Here is a 20208-nt window from a genome sequence, read left to right as displayed (position 1 = left end):
CTTGCTATACTTCTGTGAAAAATGCTGTTGGTATTTTGATAGAAATTACACTGAATCTGTAGATTGCTTTGGGTAGTATAGATATTTTAATAATGTTAATTCCTCCTAAACATGAGCACAGTATATGCTTCCATTTATTTGTATCTTCTTCAATTTCTTTCTCCAATATCTTATAGTTTTCTGAGTATAGGTCTGTTATCTCCTTGGTTAAATTTATTCTCAGGTGTTTTATTCTTTGTGATACAATTGTAAATGGGACTGTTTTTTTAATTTCTCTTTTTGATAGTCTGTTATTGGTGTATAAAAATGCAACTGATTTCTAAATATTAATCTTGTATCCTGTATTTAACTGAATTTGTCAGTTCTAATTGTGTTTTTTTTGGTGGAATCTTTAAGATTTTCTCTATGTAGCATTATGTCATCTGCAAATGATGACAGTTTATTTCTTTTCTAATTCAGATGTCTTTTTATTTCTTTTTCTTATCTGAATGCTGTCGCTAGCACTTCCAATACTATATTGAATGTAAGTGATAAAAGTGGACATTTTTGTCTTGTTCCTGATCTTAAAGAAAAAGCTTTCAGCTTTTCATCACTGAGCATGATGTTAGCTGTGGGTTTATTACATATGGCCTTTATTATACTGAGGTATGTTACCTCTATTCCCATTTTGCTAAGTGTTTTTATTTTATCATAAATGGATGTTGGATTTTGTCAAATGCTTTTTCTGCATCTATTGATATTATTATATGATATTTATCCTTCATTTTGTTTATGTGATATATCATGTTAATTGATTTTCATTGAACCAACCTTGCATCCCAGAAATAAATCCCACTTGATCATGTTGTATAATCTTTTTAATGTTTTGCTGGTTTTGGTTTGCTAATTTTTTGTTGAGAAATTTTGCATCTATGTTCATCAGGGATATTTATGTATATATACAAATAAATATGTATTTTTGTACTGTCTCTGTCTTATTTTGGTATCAGAGTAATGCTGGTCTCATAAAATGAGTTTGAAAGCTTTCCAGCCTTTTCAATTATTTTGGAAAAAATTTGAGAAGGATAGGTATTCTTCTCTGAATGTTTGGTAAAATTCATCCGTGAGGCCATCTATCTGATCTAGAGCTTTTGATTGCTGAAGTTTTTTGGTTAAAGATTTGATGTTGTTAGAAATTTTCATTCTGTTCATATTTTCTGTTTCTTCCTGATTCCACCATGAAATAATTTGCATTTTTAATGAAAAATGTGGAGTATACAAATAAGCCATAATCTCAATGAAAATGGCAAATGCCACACTTAAAGATCCACACTACCAGGTGATTACTCAGCCATAGTTATCTTTGTAAACCTTATGTCCATAATTTGGCCTGTGATAGCACCTGCAATGGATTTGATTTCTAATGTCAACATAAACAATTTTAAAGTGAAGTCTTCTACATACATATAAGAAAGCTCTTAAGCTACCTGACATACCAATTCATGTCCTAGCCAAAAAGACAGTCAGTGGGCTTTAAGTAGGAAAAGACAAGAGAATAAACAAACTACTAACAGAGTAAACAAGGGATAATAAAGGGGACCGCTTCAAACTTTGAATTCAACATATAATGATCAGAAAAGTGAAGTACTTCTTTTCTAAAGATGAGCAGTTTCATATAAATTGCATCTATAATATAAAAAAATGGAGATACGTAATCCTAAGTAAGTTTTATCTAAAGAATGAAAAGCAATATTAACACTAAAAAATCAATCAAGATAATTTACTCTATTAACAGAATAAAGAAGAAATACCATATGATCATTTGACAAAATTCAATACCTATTCCTAAAAACAACTTTTTACAAACTGTGAATAGATGGAACTTCTTCAATCTGATAACGCCATCTTAAGAAAAACCTACAGTTAACATCATTCTTAGTGGTGTAATATTGAACTCTTTCCCGGTAAGATCAGAAATCAAGAATTCCTTTTCATCACTTCTATTCACCATTGTACTAGAAATTCGTTCCTGTAAAAATTACTAGAAACCTAAAAATAGCTATTAGATGCCAATGATTTTAGTCGTAAGATACAAGATTAATATATAAAAATCACCTTTGAAAAAATATACTAGAAGCAAACACTTCAAAAATAACAATAAAATATAAAAATCCATTTACAATAGCATTATGAACAAATTACTTAGGCCTTTTTTATTTACAGATATTTACGGGCATTCTGTCTTGGTGATCTACATGAATGTGGTGCTTTGGGCAGTTATTTTATACATGGTTTAATTTAATTTTCAAAACAACTTTTAAGATAAATTATTATTTTTTCTATATTATTTCTCCAAATGACAGCTAGAAAGAGACAGAGAGAGAGCTCAACTCTGGGTTGAGGGACTCTAAACTCATATTGTTTCTATCATATATACCTTGGGAAAAGATATAAAGTATAATACTAGTTCATTAGCATTCTAATAAATTTTTTTTTCCATAGATATCAATAGACTCAAAGAAGCTTTGGTAAAATGTGTATATTTTAAAGTAGTTTTATTCATTATAAACAAATATAGGATAAGAGAGACTGATTCACTTAGAGAAAAAGTGATACAAATCTTAAAAGAAGAAAATGATAGTAATCACTATAAAACTGGCATCCTAATAATGGGGCAAAAATAAATATATCTTAAATATGCTTAGATGTTTAATCTCAAACATTCTAAGAGTATCAAGCCACATGGAATTAAAATAAAACATTAAAAAAAACACATGAATGAAAAAAAATCACTGTGTTGCTGTCAAGCAACATGGAATTAAAATGAAACATTAAAAACCAAGTGAATAAAAAACAAACAAACATTATATTGCTGTCTTGGCAGTCCCACTTACTGCTTCGGTAATTTGCCAGAAGGACTCACATGGCTCAACATAAAGTTACACTCATTGCTAATATTTATTACAGTAAAGAAAACAGGGCACAAACAGCAGGAAGAAAGATACACACAGGGAAGTCCAGAAAGGTCACTTATTGAATTTTTTTATCCTTCTGCACGGATTGCATAAAGACATGTTTTTTCTTCAACTATGAATGTCAGGGACACATGAGAGACATACTTTCCCAGGAAAGCCCTTAAAGGTAGTTTGTCACAAACCTACCATATGAGCAGCTATGGTGTGGACCCCAATCCAGGCACCAGGTACATATTATGAATTTAATGTTTATGTTCAATATACATACAACCTCCTTCACCTGGACCCACTGCTTCCTGGTATATAGAATAACATCATTATCCCATAACTACTGAGATTGCATAAGGCCATCTATAGAAAGAATTTTATAGGACTTCTGCTTGGAATTCTGATAAATGCCATTCTTTAAAGAAAAGAAATGGCAGCAAAGGAAGATCTGTCTAAGATTCTAAGGTCATGAGATAACTGTTAATATGGTTTTAACAAATCAGCAATGTCACAATCAATAACTAAACAACTGTCTATGATAGACCTGTCCTTATCAAGGATCAAGATCCAGAGATGTGAGCTGAGATCTTGATTAGAGCACAGCATAGGAGTCCGAATTCCTCCTAATTGTGCATTCCTGGTAGTTTCTTAACATAGATTAGACAGACAGACAATGTAGGCTACCTTCTGAACTTCTGATAAAAATAAATGTGTAATAGATGTGTGTCTTGTAAGCTTTAAGAGTTTATACCTATATCTGATTCATCTTTATATACTCTACTCTAGCTCAATACACACTTAACATATATTCAATAATCTGCTGCATCTGAGCAAATTAATTGACTGATATGCATAAAATATATATTTTTCCAAAACTAACTTTGATTTTGTACACGGAAATGTACATAGCTTTTAAAATCTTTATTATTATATCAAAAAGTACATCATTTATATGGTTTATAGATAAGCATTCAGTTCATGCTGTCAGGAGTGCAATAATCAAAACACAACCATTTGGGGAAAAGGAAAGAAAGTTCTACTGCAGACTTTATTTAATGAGAAACAGCTGCAGAGACAGAGTGTACAACCGCATCCAAGCAAAGAATGAAAATGCAGAAGTAGGACTGATAGCACATGAAAAATTTACTGCTAAAAATAAAACTAAAATGAAAACACAGAATGTTATATTTAACATAATTAAAAAAATTTTAAAGGAAGCATGTATCATTATGCTTGGTATTTACTTAGTAGTGTATATGAATTTAGCACTAGAGAAGTATAATCAATCCAAGTTGTTTGCTTGAGTTAAATTTATTTTATTCATTTGTCGTGGTCTAGTGAGAGATGATATTATTTCATATTAAATGTAGGCACATATACAAGAAAAACAGCTCTTATTTCAAATAGTTAATATATTTGGTGAGTAAATATAAAAAAAATAAAGTAACATTTACAAAGTGTCTCATGAAGGATATAAATATAATGAGAAGAAAAATATAAAGAACTCTGAACATGTTAATTGGAAGCAATTATGCAACATAAATAACAATATCACATGGTTCAAAATTCATTAATGTATGTATAAATGTTCATTAAGCACCTAATATTAGTGAGGCATTATGTTAGATTCTGTGTAGAATGCAAAAGTGGATATATTATAGTCCCTGTTCTCAAATAGCTTCCAATATCTTCAGTAAATAAGACAAATATATGTAACTGTAGCATCTGCCACAATATAATAATATAAGAGATTAACAAATCCCATAGGTTTTAGAAAAGAAATAGAGTAGTTCCTAGAGAGATGAGGTAATATTTTATGAAGGTGGTAGCACTGGAACAGGGTCATAAAGGGCCAACACATTCATTCATTTTACAAATATTTATGTGATGCCAATTTTTCATCAGATAAATAAAACTAATTTCCTGTAATCTCTGAGCTCATGATTTATCAGGAAAATATTAAGTAACTTTTCCAAGGTCGCCGAGCTGCTAAAGGGCTGAGAGAAAATTGAGTGCAGGCAGCCTTTACTCCAGAGCTTTTACTTTTAATCGCCCCTGATAAAAGCTGTTAATAGTTGAGAAAGAGTATAGGTGGATACATAAGAGAAAACATCTATTATTTCTGCAAAAGGCCAAAAAAACAAAATGACCAAGAGCTACTTTAAATCTAATCTGGAATCAAAAGTTCAGATATAAAATTATAGATATAAAAATCTGATGACAATATAAAAAAGTATTAATTAATTCCTTAGAATTTAGAAATGAACATCATCAGGAAACACAGAAGAAGGCATGCAAATTTTTTTTCTTTTTTTGGCATTAGAACTAAATCATGAGGAAAAAAAAATTATGGATTAGATTTTTCCATTTAAAATGTAAGTATTTTGGTTTAATGGAATTGGAGGAAATGGTTATACATACTTGTTATCTGAATTACCTATTTTATTAAAAACAATGAAAAAGTTGGTACAAGACAAATGTTAATATTCAGAAATATTTTTTAAATAGATATTGAGAGGCAACTTTCTAGTTTTGAATGTGGAAATATATTTTCTGACTGCATCATTCAATGAGTTGATCTCATGTGATGTCTGACATGGTTATATGGAGACAAGATCAGTGGACGATCAAGAGAGAATTCTGAGGAAAAACAAATATTGAGGAAATTAGCAGAAGTGAGAGACCCAACAACAGAGAGTGAGAACCAGTAGACAGAAGGAAAAACTAGCCCAGGATAATATTTACAAAAAGAGTAGTGAGCAGTGAAAAATGCTGCACAGAAGTTTAGTGAGTGGGCAACAACAAGTTATTTGATTTGGAGTCTGGGTGATTATTAATGTCTTTGGTGAAAGCATGTTTGGTAAGAAGCAAAGTTATATAGAATTTTGTATTATCTGTTACCACATAACAAGATACACTATAGCTGAATAGCATAAATTGACCATTTTATTTTTCTCATGATCTTGTGGGCTAGGAATTCATCTGAGTGATCGTCTCTGATATACCAAAAGGGTATCAACTGGGGTGCCTGGGTGAAGAAGGTCCACTTCCAAGATAGCTTATTCACTCACATGATGTCTGGTTCCTCAGTGTTCTTCAGTCTCTCCCTCTCCCTCTCTCTGTCTCTCTATCTCTCTGTCTCTCTATCTCTCTGTCTCTCTGTCTCTCTCCTCCACTTCTTCAACCCTCTTCATAGCTCTGCATCTTCCAGCATCTTCTCATGGCATAGAGATCCCTGGGCGACTACACTTTTTATATAGAGGACTGCTACCAAAAGGCAGAAAGCAGAAGCTGACAGGCCAATAAAAGGCTATGCTGAGAATTGGCACAGAGTCATTTCTACCATATTCTATTTGTCAAAATTTGGCCATGTCCACATAGACAAATAGACTGGGTGGTGACATAGACTGCACTGCTCGATGGGGGAGTTGTAAGGTCATATTGCAGAACTGCATATACTATGTCGAGGCCATCTTTAAACATACAGTTGGCTACAGTACAGTTAAGAAAATTCTAAGCAGAGGGAAGACTGTTAGGAATGATGAGTGTTCAGTATGTTTGATAAACACTGAGTTGCTTATGGCAATTGCAACAGAGGATATGGTTAAGGGACTGGTGGGGGATTAGACAGAGCTCATATCTTGAGACTTGAGCTTTAAAAGATGTTTAATTCAATAAGCCATGTTTATGTTTTAGTAGTGGAGTAACATGATCAGACTTCTGTCTTATCTTTCCTGATATTTTTTCCAGTAGACAGGCTATTCACCTGAGTCCATAAAAGCAGCATGAAAAGACTGGAAGTGGAAGACCAGTTAAGACGCTATTGTGGTCATCCACACGATGGGGTAGTTTGACATAAGATTTAAGCAAAAGAAATAGGGAAGAGGGAACAGACTCAAAGGATAATTCAGATGTAGAGAATAGTAGAGTCAACCAAAGCTATTAGTGAAATCTTTCTGGCTCTAGGCAAGACTAAAGACGTTATAATATCTTTTCTTCAGTAAGCTACAGGAAAGACATTTTAGAAGTTTCTCAAAAGACTTCATTTAGATTTACATCATCTCCATAGTAATTGTTGAATGTGCACATCCCCCAAGGCAAAACTTTTCTAGCATACTGAGTGCCAGAAGAGGGTCACAGTTGCGAGATGGTGAGATTATCTCAGAGGGACCTATGTATCCCAAGGCAGAGAAGGCAAGGTCTCCCTTCAGGAGTTTCTTCAGCTCCACTGACTGACTCTGCTGAGGACAGAAGGGAAGCTGGGCAAGAGAAGAGGAGGCCTCTATGGAAGTAGGGGCACAGAATAAGACTTCATAAAGTCCTTTACAGCCATTATTTATTTTTATCATGTAGTTTCTTCTTGACACCTGCTGTTACATTATTTTTTCCTAAAAGATAACAAATATATTTAATTATAGTTTTTTTTGCAATTATGTCAGTTTTTATTTCATCCATTAGTTGATTTACAGGTCCTTTAGATTCATCTCTGTTTCAGCTGAAGTCAACATTACTGATCTTAATATGAAACAACAAAATAGCAATCTTCTATAGAATTTATAAAAGTATGTATGTGCATATATAATACAAATATAGCATATTAATATAATACATATTTTCACATTAACATATGAATATAACATATATGAATAATATATTACATTTTATGTTAACATTAATATAAGATATAATATATATGCGTACCTATGTATTAGATAAACAGATAGATAATTTTTTTTCTGCCAGTGGCTGCCAGGTGCTTGGCATATAGTGGATACTCAATACACTTTTGTTGCGTGAGTAAGAGAATTAATGATTGTTCAAATAACCTTAATTCCTTTGTAGCTTGAGAAAGAAAATTCATTCCATACTTAATATAAACATTAATCAAATAATCCTATTTGTAGCTCTCATCTATTAATACAGAAAATTACATCAAGAGGTGTGTAAGAGAGAGTAATTATCTTCCTGATGTCAACTTTCAAGGTTAGCAAGTTTCCCAGAACATTCTATTTACCTTTATTACCTCCTATGGCTAGAGAACCAAAAAAAAATCCAACTTCTACTTAAAACTGGAACTTCTTTTGGGGCAATAATCTTCAAGTTGGCTACCTAATATGTAAAAAATATATTGTTGAGTTTTTAAATTTGCTTTAAACCTACCTTAGTTGTTTCTGGGGCAGGGACTGATAATGAAGGCTCCTTTTGAGATTTTTATGATACGATGTTATTTCAATTCTGTATCCTTGACTTCATTGCTTTTCAAAAGTATAGAAAGTAAAAGGAATCTAACCCCTTTAAGAAGTGGGGCAGCATTTCCTTCAAATTTGGCATCAAATGGATGGCACCTCATTCCCTTCCACTAACTCGGCTATGCTTCTAGCTTCTGCTCCCATGGCATTTAGTGACCCTAAAATGCCATGCATGTCTTTGCAACACTCCTTCGCCCATGGAATTCTACCGTAGCCTTTATATCAAACGAGTGCAAGTTGTAGGATGCAGTCAGAAAGTACCTTGATTTTTCTCACACATATCTTTCAAATCTCACACTTAAAGTTAAGGCAGGTCTCCTGGTTTCTCTGGGATCTTTTAGACATCAAAAAGTCCTTCAGTTATGTTTTATTCTAACAATCTCATTTCAGATATTAAAATATCCAATCTTTTGTAGTTACCCATGAGTTCTTTATCACTAGGGATCTCATATTTTCCTTAACCCATTTTCCGTTTAGAAAGAAAAAAAAAAAAGTGCAGCTCGCTGACAGCATTAACTTAATGTTATAAAAATATGGCCTTTGAGGCTGAAGCAAATCTGATTGATTTTCAATGTGAAAATAAAATATAAAAACTGTTCTTGGAATTATTCCTAAACAGAACTTGTCTTTAATCCTAATGTAACAGAAATGTATACATAAATCGGATTCTTCAAATGGATCTTAGGCTAACAACTGTTTGAGAACGGTGTTAACATCATGCGTAAGAATGTTATGTTTTCTAGGATTTGACATTTTCAGGAATTGAGAATTGCTAAATCTTGTACATGGAAATATCACTACTAAAAACAGAATGCTATAAATAGAATGATGTCATTATTTCCAAAGGCTATTGACATACTAGAGCAATGCAATAATAATAATAATGAAAGCGAGATATTTCTTGGCAAACTTTGGGAGTAAGGTTAGGACTGTAATCTGCCAGTTACCTCAGGGAAAATGCTGCAGCTGCAAGTACCACCGGCGAGTATTCTTGGGGCAAACAGGAGATTGGTAAAAATAGTCAGCGCTTCTCCCCTCCTGAGTTGGTTAGGGTTTCTTCTTCATTTTTGGTCAATGATGGCCTAGCCTAAGACCCTTTCTGTTTAACTCAGTGGCACTGTCCATTCTTGGAAACTTCTTTACCGGAACCATGTGTTCTCTCTTTTGACTAGAATTGGTTACTATCTTATCTATACCTGTTAAACAGATGTCAATTTTACCTTTATTTGATTACTGTATAGAAAATCCATTTTCCTCTCTCTTTTGTTGAGTCTCCTGTTTCTTGGATCCCAAGAAATTTATGTCTTATTTTGAGTGGCACATATCCATCTGAGAAAGAATGCATCGATCTTCTTTAAATTCTTTAATCCATATATAAAAACATTCATTTTCACTCATTTTAGATTATTATGTAACATTTTCAGGGCTGAGAGACTATAGGAAGGGGCTGACAACTCTTATCATTATATCAAGATTTTATTAAGGGACTTTATATACCAGACTCTCTTCAGGTGGCAGCAAGATGACATGGATATGCTCCACGCTATGTGGTAGGCGCTAAGGTGTTGTACAGGACAGGGCAGGATGAATAGAGATACTGGGGTGGGAGCTGCCCCAGGTAAGGGTAAAACACCTTACATGTTTGCCAAGTAGGGCAATGGTCTGTTCCAGGAACCAGCACTAACCAGCAGAGTGTTTGGGGGCATAGGGGAGGATCAATCCATCTCTGGGGGGATTTTGGGGAAGCAATCCCTGTTCTGGCTAGGATCTAGCTGGAGGATCTGGCAGTGGTCAGGCTGCAGTCATGACAGGAAATATTCTCTCCTTCACAATTGTGAATCAGGCTGGGTATAGAGTTCTAGATTTGGAAACCTGGCTACAATATCTGCTAGCTATCTATTTGATTTTTAAAGGTGTGCTATGAGGGCTGTGTGTATGTCCATGAGTGTATGTGTATCTGTGCATGAGCACATATATAAGTAATTGTTTGGAAGCTTTTTATGATTTTTTTTGTTTCTACTTGATATTCTGAATATTTCCTATTATATGCCTTAATGTAGATAATTTTTCACTTACTGTACTAGACACTTAGAGGGGCCACCTCAATTTAGAAACTCATATTTTGGAAAATTTTCTTTTCTTTCATCTTTTAAAAATTTCCCCCCACCAATTTCTCTTTTACTTTTTTTGGTTCTATTCTTGAACAGTTATGAAATCCTTTAGATTGATATTCTAATTTCTAATTTTCTCTACAATTTCCTATTTCTGAGTTTATTTCATAGCCTAAGCATATCTGAGACTGACAATATCTGTGTCATATACAAGCTTGTTAGAAATGCACAATCTCAGGCCCCACTTCAGATAGATTGGATCAGAATTTGTATTCTGTCAAATTCCCCATATGATTTGTATGCACACTAAAATTTGAGAAGTACTGCTATAGATCACTGTAAATTTGTTTCAACCATTATGTGAAATTTTTAAATTTCTGCTGCCATATGTTTTATTTCTGTTCCTTTCATTCTCTGAATATTCCTTTTCATAACAGTATTATTTCCTTGTTTTATGAATGTAATATTTTATCTCTCACGATATAATTATATATTTTGAAGCTTTTCCTCCTACTCTTGCATGGTCTCTATTTCTCTAAATTTCTTAATCCAGTTCATTTATTTTTGGTCTCCGTCATTCATGTTAGAGTTGTTTTTCAAATATCTAGTAATTTTGACAGTTCATTTTTAAAGCGAGATAGTACAAGTTGTGTAGCAGCTTGGTATGTGCTTTGGGTTTGTTGAGTTGGAGATGAGGTGAGTAACTGGCTTTATCATATCAATATGTAAAGGGATTTTTGTTTGTTTGATTGTTTCTTTGTTTTGTTTTTTTCCTCTTAGATTGGTCCATTGCTACCATGCTTATAAGCCTGAATGTCATAAACATTCTGGTGAATTTTGGGAAGAGAACTGAAGGGGAAATCACCATTCAGAATACAAATTTTACTTAAGCCTTTTGTATTCAGTAAGACCAAATGCCCATCTTTATTTAATCTGCCTAGAGTCCCTGAACTCAAAGCCTATTGCATCAGCATATATAGAGAGTAAATCTCCCATCTGTTGTCACAGAGGAAGGGTAGAGAAAGAAATGCTACTGGTTGGTGTGTGGGATCTGGCAGATTAAATATCCCTTGTACCAATTTTCCTGTGTTGAGCATCACACAATAGCTCATCCTCAACTTTGGATATACTACCTGTTAATTTCCAAAGCTTTCTGAAGTTTGGGACCACAAGTCAGGTCCCTTCTTAGTTTTCCTCCTGCAGATGCTTAATTTTCAGCTTTCTTAACTCTAATAAAGCAGTTGCTATTCATATCTCAGCTTTACCAATTAAAAAATTTTGCTGATGCGTCTTGTCTCTGGCACCTTCTCGCTTACCATTTTTGTCTTTGTGAATATTTATATCCTCCATTTGCTGTCATTTCAGTGGAGGGGGGAAACATAGGACAGATTTATAAAAATTATGTGTCCTATGGTCCCTGCTTACTAGGATATCTTTGTCCTTACTTTTTATCTTTATAGCATCCCCTAGTGATTATATTTTGATGAACTAAAAAGGGAGCTTCAAAAAGATAACATGCTTGGCCTAGGTCAAAAAACTGCTAAAGATATTCAACTTGAAACCACATTTTCTGACTTCAAGTACTCTGGTCTTTTTATATCAGGGGTGGGTCAGCAAACTAGAGTCCACAAGCCAAATCTGGCCCACTGTATGTTTTGTAAATAATGTTTTATTAAAACATAGTCAATAAATTTGTTTATGTATTATCTGTGGCAGCTCCACATTGCAATGGTAGAGCTGCATATTTCCCCAAAAGACCAAAAAAGCCTAAAATGTTTACTATCTACACCTTTGCAAGAAAAGTTTGCCAATCCCTGCTCTAAATCCTTATACGGGTGCTATCCTAATCATCCTGCTCTACTGGCTCTATCTGAACCTTTGTACACAGTCTCATCTCTGGAAAATGTACATCTCTATCTTACTGTACTGTGACCTTTTAAAGAATCGTGTGTGTGTGTGTGTGTGTGTGTGTGTGTGTGTGTGTGTATCCAGCTCCTTAAATAATTGCATAAGATACATAAGCCCTGGTTTTATTTATTCCCTAAGCTATCCAAAAGCATTTTTTTTGTACTTTTAAATTTATTTTGGCTCATAGAAATATAACTGTGTAGGCACCTGGTGGATTTTTGGAAAATGACATTTGGACATTCCCTTCAGCCCTTTGGTCAATGATTTTTTAATACAGTTGATGACTTTAGAATGTCACCACAAGCTATGTGAACACATCTGGATTTGGTCAAACGGCATAATTATGTCCTTGCTAAACACATACAAGGATCTGTCATGACTGTGTATCTTATTAAATTCTAAGTAATACTGGTCTTGTTAAATGCATGTACATGTAAGTAAATTATTAGGCTCTATCTCATTTATCTGATAATTAATTTATATGGATTTTTTTCCTATCTATGAACCCACAAAACAGAGTAAATACAAAAAGGAAATCTACTGGCACAAATAGGCTATTCTACAATATGAATTTAGCAACTTTAATATTCTTCTTATGTTTTTAATTGTGTGTTATTAGGAGCATTGTTTTTAACTCAGGACATGGCTGTAATGAAGAGTTTTCATGTGTATAATTCAAACTGCACCAAAATAAAAACATAATTTCCTGCACGATATAATTTACTGTTCTGCCATCAAAGGCGCATTCTTTGGAGATTAACTCTCATATAATAAAATCTCACATTCCAAAAATAATTAGCCAGAAATGTAGGAGTACACTTCAAAGTGAAAAGAACAATTAAAATGTATTGAAATAATTCTGTTTGACAAAATGTTACCAGAAAAAACATTTAAGCAGATTCAGAAAGTACAGGCAAGCAGTATTATACGTAGCATTATATAAAACAAAGATAGAGTGGGGCAGTCCAAAAGCCCCTGAACTGGGCAACAAAGTACCTGATTTCCCTTTTCATCTGTGCACTAACTTGCTCTTCAACATTTACTCATTGTAGGTATCTGCTTCGTTATAAAAAAGCTAAAACACAAACGAACATAAACTTGTGGGTTGAACTAGGTGATTTTATGGAGTCTGTCCAGCTCTCTCAAATTTAAAATCCTAGTTATACAATTTACTGATAATTCTGTTACAATCAATATGGGAATAATCATGTAAGCTTAGTCTGCAACGAAAATTCTCACTACATAGTTTTGTCTAATAGTGAGTGAGAATATTATGCCCTGTCTGAAGATTTCTGATTGAATTCTGCCTAGTACTGAGCACTCTGAGACATTAATAAATTTATCTTGATGTTTTGTTTCTGTTTGTGCTCCAGTAAAATAAAACTATATCTTCCAGTGACTCACCTGATAATTCAGGTATGCCGAACATAATGCACTTATTGATGATCTTTGCATACCTGCACTCCATAGAGTACCAAACTTAAGTAGAATTTAAATATTTACGTGTCTACTCTAAGTAGAAGAAACTGCAACATTAAAAAATGAAGCTCTCCATAAATTCCCAGAACCATTGCTAATTGTCAGTACTTTGATGCAATACTTGTACAGGGGTTTCCCATAACTATTGTCAAGAAAATTAAGTTTGGAAAATAGGCAAAGGCAATACTTGCAAAGGGGATGAAACATTAAAAGACAATTGATTACTATCTCTCAGAAAGGAAATAAGATATTCACTATTTCTTGAGGAGAATACTATCTTCTCTGATAATTAAACTGGTTATTGGGAACTAGAGAAAAATAACAGATAGCAGGCTTATGTTGCATGCACATAACCCTAGATATATTTCCAGTTTCATCACATCTCAAAGGGAATTTTTCACAGAGCAAAACTTACATTCAAAATTCTGAAAAGGAGAAAGAGAAATACTTCTTAAGAGAAACTAGTGAGTCCACCAACTCGGAAAGCAGCTTGCATAAGTGCCCCTTTTAACAAAGACTCAAGGCAATGGATCTCTGATTATAATATCTCAAGAGGAAAAAGAGAAACTAAACATCTTTGTCTGAGGCAAGAGTGTTTTGTTGGATAGTATATGATTAATCATGTCTATATTAAAATACACTGAAAAGCAGTTTGAGTTGTGTTACGAAACGATATTTTTAAAACTATTTTTTAGAGCAGTTTTAGATTCATAGCAAAATTGAGAGTGGGGTACAGGGTTTTCCCATTTACCCACTGCCACCATACATACATAACCTCCTCCAATATCAACATCCCCCTGCCAGAGTAATATATTTGTTACAGTTGATGAGCCTACATTGACACTGTCATAATTACCCAAATTCAGTAGTTTACCTTAAGATTCACTTTTGGTGGTGTACTTTCTATCAATTTGGACAAATGCATAATGACATGTATCCATCGTTACAATATCATACAAAGTATTTAACTGCCCTAAAAATCCTCTGTGTTCCACCTATTCATCTTTCCCCTGCTTCCCTACCTGGGTACTTCCTCTCTTTTTACTGTCTCCAGAGATTTGTCTTTTCCAGAATGTCATATAATTGGAATCATATTGTAGGTAATCTTCTCAGACTTGCTTCTTTCAGTGAGTAATATGTATTTAAGTTTCTTTTGTGTCTTTTCATGGCTTGATAGCTCATTTCTATTTTAGCACTGAATAATATTCCATTGTCTGGATGTACCAGTTTATTTATCTATTCACCTACCGAAGGACATTTTGGTTGCTTCCAAGTTTTTCAATGATGAATAAAGCTGCTATAAGCATCCTTGGGCAAGCATTTCTATGGACTGAAACAATATTTTGACCAAATGTTGAAGTTACAACCTGTCCTTCCCAGATGCTTAATTCATCTGGATTATCTGATTCTCAGCATAAGGCATTCATTTCAAATAAAATTGAGTTGACAATATTGTTGTGGGTTGAATGTGTCCACCAAAATGTTGAAGTCCTAACTTCTGGTACCTGTGAATATGAACTTATTTAGAAATGGAGTATTTGGAAGTCTAATCTTATCGCAATGGGGTCATATTCTATTAGGGTAGAAACTAATCTAATATCACTAGTATCTTTACAAGAAGAGAAAACAGACACACAGTCCTGGACACATTAGGTAGAATACCATGTGAAGATGGAAAAAGAGTAGAGTTATACAGTTGCAAACTAAAAAATAACAAGGATTATAGGCTAAAAGCTAGAAAAAGGCAAGGAAAGATTCTATGCAGAGTTTCAGATGAATCATGGCTTTGCTGAGCTTACACCCTTCAGACTTACAAGTTCTAAACTGTGAGAGAATAGATTTATATTGTTTTAAGCCACCCAGTTTTTACTATTTTGTTATGACAGACATAAGAAGCTAATAAAAATATAAAAATTAAGTTAAATAAATTCAAATTATATAGGAATTTTTTCAACAATGACTACCTTGAGTACAGAGAACTAAGGTGACATATTTGAAGTAAATAACATTTTCATTAAATAACCCTTGAGAGTGATTTCTTCAATCTTATTTTTTTTTCCCCACACAAGATAAAGAGTTGGTTTCCATGAATGAGACTATATAAAAATCTACACTGCAAATAATCAGCCTGATTTTTTTCTCTCTAATATGTGTATTGATAAGTCTCACGTTAAGTCCGGGCTCTCATGTATTGTCTTTCAAAAACCTGAAATAAGACGGGTTTCACAGTTGAATATATTTAGGCATTTCTTTCAGATTGGTTTTGTCTGCATTATGGAAAACATTAGTATAAAATATTTTTGATCATGTGTGAACTAAAAATCCATTATATAGAGAAAGTAAGAACACTATTGCTTGGGGAAAGAATTGCTGGCAGCAGGTTTAATGAATGTGCTATGTTAGTCATGCTTGGTTGCCTATGTTTTAGTGTGCAAAGCTAAATGCCTCTAAATATTGATATTCTGAAAATTTAAGATAATGGAATCCTTTTAAGAATCATTGCCAAACCTAACATGAGTAATACCAGCACTATATATTGAAGGCACCAGAACAAATAATAAAACAATAGAGTTGTTTGTTGACCAAGCATCTGGAGCTTTGTTATTTGTGGAAGATGATATTTGTGGGCTTCTAAGCTACTTGGATTTTAAGGTTAAACTGGAATGAGCTCACTTGTTTCAGAACTTTGATCTTTCCAGCTTTTGTGGAAACTCCTTGACCTCTGAGTGCCACAGTGCAAAGGACAACTGCCCAGAGGATTTTGCTTAGCAAAGTAAACATCACATCTTTTACCACATTAGAGAGCTAGGGAGGGAATTAATATTTGTTGAATAATTATTGCCAAAATCATTGACTGGTACATCCCTAAATTCAGGGTCTATAACTGGCAAAACATACAAAATTTTTCCCTTTCGATTTAATCTCCATAAGAATATGATGAGATAGTTATTCAATGCAATTTTATAGATAAGTAAACCAAGGATCAAGACTTGTTATGAACCCAATGCCTAAGATATAGTAGGAGTTCAATGAGTGTTTGTGAAAGTAAGAAGGGAAAGAAAAAAGGAAGAACGGAAGAGAAGAAAAAGAAGAAAGAAAAGAAGAAAGAAGAAGAAAAAGAAGAGAAAGGAGGAGGAGGAGGAGAAAGAGCAGGAGGTTGGATCAAAAAAAGAAGGAAGGGAGGAATAAAAAGAGAGTGGAAGGCGAGAAGAAATAAGTGAGGTTGGTTGATTTTAATAATAGCCCTAAAATTTAAAGTTCCAAGACTCAGAATTAAGCAATAGTCTTCCCAAATTCCTGTTCTTCCATTCTAACACATTCATATTCTTTGATATTGTTTCTGCTTATTTTAAAGCCCTATCAATCTTCATCCTTCTCATGTGCTTAGAGGGAGATCCCCTCCCCCTGCCTCTTCTAGGTATCAGACAGAATCCTGAGGACAGAGAATGAACGTTAAGATCATCCTGCAGCCATATGAGTTTATTCCTATATTTTGTGGCCATATTCAAATCCAAAATATAGGGTGGAAACAGGAGAAAAAAATTACTGAAGAAAATAATAATATAAATAACAGAACTAACACAAAGGATAGTGGTTAACTGGGTTTATTCTGTTGCAAGATTCTTATATTTACATGAAGTAATATAATATTAAATCTATGAAGAATATAAGTTAAAGAAGCACATTTTAATCCTTAGAATAACTATTTCAAAACATAATTCAAAGACATATATTTGAAAAGCCAATAAAGGAATAAAAGTAAAATAATACAAAAATAATCGGTTAATGCAAAAGACAAAAAAGAATAGAAAAAAGATCATGATACAAAGAAAAATAATCACTATGATGAATGCATCAAATTATTTTTATTTACATTATATTAATTGTGAATATATTAAACACACAAATTAAAAAGGAGACATTCTCCAACTGTTTTTTTAGTAAGAAACAATTACATTTTATTAAACTGAAACAACTTTTTTTATTTTTAAAATTTAATTAGTTTCATGTATACAGTACATTAGTTAGATATCCATATAGTTCATAAACTGATCCCCCCAATTGCTCCCTACCTCCCCTGACCCTCCACCTAGCCAATGTATTAATGCTAACTGCATTCCTTATGCTGTGCTTCCCATCCCCGTGGCCATCCAACAGCTACTAATTCGTACTTCTTTAACCCTTCTCCCCATTCTCCCAGGCCCTCAACCCCGCTCCCCTCTGTCCATCACCAAATTGTCCAATATATTTGCGAGCCTGTTTGTTCTTTTTATTCCTTAAATTCCACATATAAGTGAAATCATATAGTGTTTATCTTTCTCTGTCTGACTTAAATACCTTTTAGGTTCATCAAAGCAATATCTTTTCCCATTCCTTTTCTTTTCATATGTAGGGGTCTTGTTTTTTATCCTTTCAGCCATTCTATCTTTTGGTTGGAGCACTTAATTCTTTTCCATTTAAGGTACTTATTGATAGGAATGTAGTGGTTACCATTCTTTATTCCTGTTTTCGATATATGTTTTTTCTTCTTAAAGAAGTCCCTCCAACATTTCCTGTAATTCTGGCTTGGTGGCGATAAATTCCTTTAGTTTATTTTTGTCTGGGAAGCTCTTTATGTGTCTTTCAATTCTAAATGTTAGCTTTGCTGGATAAATTATTCTTGGTTGTATATCCTGGTGGGTCTTTATTTGGTAGAATACTTTTTGCCAAGCCCTTCTGTCCTGCATAGTTTCTTTTGAGAAATCAGCTGCCAGTCATATGGGTGTTCCTTTATACGTAATTACTTGTTTTTCTCTTACTGCTTTTAATATTTTTCTTTGTATTTAAGCTTTGGCATTTTAATTATGATGTGTCTTGGTGTAGGCCTCTTTAGATTCCTGATTTTTGGAATTCTCTAAGCTTCCTGAGGTTTTATGTCCATTCCTTTCACCAGGTTAGGGAAGTTTTCCATAATTATTTCTTCAAATAGCTGTTCAACATTGATTTTCTTCACTTATGACGATCAGAAGAATATTTGGGGCCTTAATAGTGTCCCATATCCTCCTTAAATTATTTTTATAGTTTTGGCATCTTTTTCCTTACCATTCTGTTTGAGTGTCCTGATTGGCTTTCCTGTCCTCCAGATAGGGCATGTGATCCTCTTCTTTATTCACTTTGTTTATTCCTTTGTTTATTCCATTTAATATACTTCTCATCTCAGATAGTGTGTTCTCCACTTCAGACTGGTTACCTTTTATAATTTCTGTTTCCAATTTTATTTATTTGTTTGAGTTTTCTACATTTCCCAAAAGTTCATTGAGCATCTTTATGACTAGTTTTTTGAACTCTGCATCCGTTAGATTACTTGACTCCATTATATCTGGATCTCTGTTCTGTTCTCTCACATGGTTTCTGCTTCTTTGTCTTTCCGTTTTGGCTGCCTTTCCATGTCTGTTTCTTTGTCCTAAGTCTCCCGGTCTTATTAGTATGGATTTGTGAAGTAGGTGTCCAGTGGCACAGTCCTGAGAGGGGTTCAGCTGCAGGCCAAACATAGCCCAAGCCTCTACCCCTCTGGAGCCACCTGTTAAAATTCAGCAAGCAATCCACAGATGCTGTGCTTATAGTTGCCTCAAAAGGCCACACCAGAAACTGAGGCCAGCTGCCTCCGCTAGTGTGAGTATCAGCAAGAAGCAACTGACTCGCTGAGGATACACCTGGATGTGGCTTGGGTGAGGACTGAGTTGTGGTAGGCGGGGTTTCAGGGAATCCTCTGGGTGGAGCGACCTTTGTTATCCAGTTTGATGACATCACAGCTATGGCGGCGCTGTGTCCAGTACACTGGTATAGGGGAGGGCTCAACAGGGAACAATGGATACCGCTGGCACTCTTGTACCGAGCAAGTCTCACCCCGGCCCTCACTTTGACAATGTCTTCCTGTAAGTCCCTGGTGCCCCCTGCGTGCAGCCGAATGGGCACTGGTGCTCAGAGCAAGCAGGTCTCTCACCGTGAAAATCCGCTCGGGGATGCAGCCCCTTTAAGAGGCATCTGCCGCTGCCACTGCTGCAGCCTCTGTCTCACTCAGCTGCTCAGGACTAGGCAGCTCTGTCTCCTCGCTTCGTCTCCTCGCTCCGTCCTACCTTCTGCTGTTGTAGGGTGCTTTCTTGGATTTCTCTGTAGTTTTGTGGCTTGTTTATCTAGATCCCAGACAATTTTTCCTTGCTGTTGCTCCTTGTTTCCATCACAATTTTGATTTAGATGCCAGAGAGATGAACAGAGCCTCTATCATCCATGCCGTTTTTTTCTCTCCTCTAACTGGTTTAACAGCCAAGATTGAACATTTTTTCTATATGAGGTGAACTTTAATTGTAAATACAACTTCAGGTGAAAGCAAAAGTTGGAAATACATATACTATGCAAGTATTAAGCATAAGAAAGCTGGCATGCCTATGTAAACATTAGACAAGATAAATTTTAATACAAGAAATATAACTAGAGATAGAGAGGGACATTTCATAAAATTAAAATCAATCCAAGGTGAAG

Source organism: Pteropus medius, unplaced genomic scaffold (genome assembly GCF_902729225.1).
Source record: "Pteropus medius unplaced genomic scaffold, Ma_sr-lr_union100, whole genome shotgun sequence".
Taxonomy (NCBI): Eukaryota; Metazoa; Chordata; class Mammalia; order Chiroptera; family Pteropodidae; genus Pteropus; species Pteropus medius.
Note: the sequence above shows the minus strand (reverse complement) of the source record.